Source organism: Artibeus jamaicensis, unplaced genomic scaffold (assembly GCF_021234435.1).
Source record: "Artibeus jamaicensis isolate MK-2021 breed Jamaican fruit bat unplaced genomic scaffold, CSHL_Jam_final contig_233, whole genome shotgun sequence".
NCBI lineage: Eukaryota > Metazoa > Chordata > Mammalia > Chiroptera > Phyllostomidae > Artibeus > Artibeus jamaicensis.
Window position 1 is genome coordinate 43,865,064 of NW_026521486.1, and position 4,287 is coordinate 43,869,350.

A 4,287-nucleotide genomic window follows, 5' to 3' on the forward strand; every position below is an offset into this window, starting at 1 on the left:
ATGAGGGAACATAGTCCTGTAATGGAAGAAAATAAACCATGATTCTTATAATTATTGTATGTATTATACTGCTTAGTCTGTTGTTCACATATTTTAATGGTTCAATTCAATTTCCCTCAAGCCCTAGACTCAAACAGGATCTCTTCCTTGTAGCTTTTCCTGACTTTTCCTCCTACTCACCCCACCCTCCCCTCCAGCAGGATTACTATCTCCTTCTCTGCACAGTGCATTCCTCTTCTATTACAGCGCTTCTCAAATTGCATCGTAATTATTTGTTTACATATCTGTCTGCCTCACCAGACTGTGAGCTCTTCAAGGACTGAGACAGTGTTTTATGTAATTCATTTGGTATATCCACAGCCTGTCAGTGTCTGGCACATAATAGGCACATAATAAATGCTGAAAGGAAAAAAAAGGGTGGAGATTAATGAATGAATGTAAATTATTGTCATCTCTGATTTATTTGGCAGTCACATCAGGAGTGTGCGAAAAAGAAACGCCCATCTTACTACTCCTTCAATGTCATGTAGTCTTTTCCAGAACACTGTGGAGTGTTTAACAGTCCCCTCCACTCATATTGCGTACTTCCACAGTAATGACAACAGCACCATAATTACAGCGCAAACACTACCCAATCACTGTAAGGCATACCCAGTTGCAGTTCTGGAATCTAACAGTGCAGTTTTTGGTTTCAATTGTAATTCACTCATTAAAAAAAAAAACATAATGTTTGACTGGTTATATAAAACTTGTTAAATAATTGTTAGACTTTTAAAATTCATTTGTATTTACAAATAGTTTAAATTGGAATTTATCCTTTGGAAAATAAATAAAGGGTTTATTAAGCAGGCATTGGTGCAATCAAGTAACTGGGCTTGTTGGTAAAAGGTATAGTCAAAGGTTAATAACAGTCAGTGAGTAAGTAGGATGGTAGCTGAAAAGCCTGCTGGACATTAGGTTCATCCTTTGAACAAATGTTTCAGTTTCATTAAAAATTAAAATGCATTCCATTCATATTTTCTTATTACTATGTAAATTCATGTGTATTTAAGAAAAATGTAATTATTCTAGTTTCACTCACTTACGCTTGAGTCCTTAAAAGGATGTTTGGTGATGGAGAAGAGGGGCCTCTTTTTTGGCTGTGCTCCTTATTATTTAAGCCCCCTATGACATTTTTTCCCTCACCTCCAACAAACCTGACTAGTTAGGTGGTCTCGCAGTAGCGCAATTGCCTCCAATACCAATTCTGCCTGAAAAAAATGGGGAGAATATTTTACCCAATATCCAGATTAAAATATGTCTGATAGGTTATGTTGTTTTTATGAACAAACTTATATACAATCAAGCAACATGTAGAATTGCAGCATGAACATGTGTAGATCTTTAAGAACAGGGACTTTCTTTATCTCAGTTATACTGTTGGGTCCTAGCAGGATGCCTGGAGCAAAACAGAAACTCAGTGAATACTGAATATGGATTAACTGACGAATGCATCAGCAAATGTCATAGGGTAGAATCCATTGGTTTGTTTGGTGATGAAGTCAACAGAAGGAAATGCAAAGGGCATTTTTGTACTTGAAGCATGCGAGGAATTTCAGTTATGGTTAGGTGATTGCAGAGGGGGAAAACTTGATTTATATTCAATGCGTATTTTATACCCTGGAGAAAACAGGAGGGTTGCTCTTAAACAGAACAAAGCAAAGATTTAATTAAAGTGATAAAATTTCTGATGAGCCAACACTGGGACTAGAAAGAGGCTGGGATTGGAATATGGGAAGTGCTTGTTCTTTCCTCTCCCCCTGTATCTCTAAAATGACCAACATGATTGTGGTTACCAGGAAATGGGCAGCAGCCAGTTACCTTATTTCCTGAGTCAGCATTTTCCCCCTCTCTGCACTAGAATGTTCGAACTCTCCTGAAGGGAATCTCTTCTACTTGCCATACTCCAGCTCCACACTAGTGGTGTCTGAAGGAAGACCTATGCTCCATAATAACTCACTGACTCATTGAGTAGCACATGAAATGAAACAGTTACAACTGTCATTTATTTTTATTTAAAAAACTTAAGTACCTGAGTTAAGCTTCATTCATTCTTTGGAGTTTTTTTTTTTTAATTTGTTAAGCATAACATACATACAGAAAGTGAACAAAATGGGAAGGGAATTAAAAATATATAAACTTCTAATTATAATGTAAGTGATAGGGCTCTAATATACAGCATAAGGTATAGAGGAAAAAAGAAAAAAATGAACAATGAATCAACCATTAGATTGATTTTCACAACATGAACACACATGTAACCAACTCAGATAAGCTACGGGCATTATCAGTGCCATGGAGGACCCCATTACATTTCTTTCCCATGACTATCCCTCAAGGAAATTCACTGCCTTGACTTCTAATACTGTATATTAGTTTTGCCTTTAAAAATTTTTAGATAAATAGAATCTTTTTGTATGTTAGTTTGTATCTGGCGTTATTCTGCTTATCTGTACATGTATGGAATTCATCTCTGTTGTCCCATGTAGTTGTATTCATTCATTGTCAGTGTTACATAGTTACTGCATTATGTGAATGTAGCACAGTTTATCCACTTGACTATTGATGAACATTTGGGTGGTTTCATTGCTGCCAATTTCTGGCTCTGATGGATAATGCTGCTATGAATAGTGCTGTCTTCCAGCACTTCTGTTGGATGAATACCTAGGAGTGGAATTCCTCGGTTTCAGGGTATGCGTATATAGTATGAGTAGATAATGCAAAATAGTTTTCCGACATGGAAGTACCAGTTTATACTCTCAACAGCCATTGTATGCAAGTTCTAATTATTTCCCATGCTCACCAGCACATAATGTAGTTAATGAAAAAAGAATCTCTTATTGTGGTTCAATGACAGTTGTCCTCATTGCTCTCCCCTTTCCTGCCCCCTATTGTCTATGTCTGTGGGTCCTTTATACATGTTCCTTGACTTGGCCCTTACAGCAATTCTTTTGTATATGTAATAACATTGCAGTGTGGTTTTAATCTCTACTTCCCTCATGACTAACACTTCTAGCATTTTTTAAAAATTCTTGATGACCATTTAGATATATTTTTTCTTATCCAAGTGTTTTACCCAGTTTTTGCTAGGTTGTTGGTCCCTGTCCTTATTGATTTGTAAAAATTCTTTACACCCATCTTTAGCTGATATACGTATTACAGGTATCTTCACTTCTCTGGCTTGTCTTTTCACCTTCTTAAGGTTAAAATACTACTAATTTGTATATGAGGTGACATTGACATCCTCACTGCACATGCGTGTCAGGTGGTCACTCATCACATGCAGAATGTGTGTGGGGGGTTGGGGAGGAGCTGGAGGGTGTGCTTCACTGTGGGGCACTCTCCCTTCTCCTCGCGAGACAATGCTATGCATTATAATTTACTATGTGCATGATTAAATTGATTGAATGATTCATTATCCAGTTTTTACTAGATTAATCTTTTTTTTTTCCTTTTTTTAATCTTTAGAGAGGAAGGGAAGGAGAGAAGGAGAGAAATATCAATGTATGGTTGCCTCTCATTAGTCCCCCACTGGGAACTGGCCTGCCACCCAGGCAGTTGACTAGAAATCGAACCGTGATACTCTGGCCTGCACTCAATCCACTGAGCTACACCAACCAGGGCCTTTTACTAGATTAATCTTAACAAAATGGATAAATGGTTTTAAAATATTCTTGCAGAGCTAATGTAAGTTAAAGATAATGTAAATAGAGCAAGAATTTGAGCAGTGTAATGAAGTGTTGACTTGCTGTTTTTTCCCCAAATAAGAACTCTTCTTCAGCTTGATAAAGAACATTAAAACCTAATAATCTCTTTATAATAGCTAGTCAAAAAATGAAATTATCATAAAAAGCTATTTAAAATAAAGATTCATGTCTATCTTAGTTAACAGCAAGCCTTATATATTTTCCTTTGTGTGTTAATGTATAAAGGTACCATGATCCACAAATCATTAAGTATGTTTATTTCAGTCTGATCCATTAAATTTTCTAGTGTTTTTGTATTACATATATAATTTATAAACAAATGAATATACATCTATTAGGACCATAATCAAAATAGTTTGGAACACTGCTGTATAAAAATTAAAAATTATTGATGTACCGCTATGTAGGGACATTACCATAAAAACTTCCAGGCAAATTTTAAAGTGGAAATTCACAAAACATCTTTTTTATTTTAGTTTAGACTCGGCTATTTGAAAAACATAGCAGATAGGTATACATTGCATGCCTTGGAGTGGAGGTG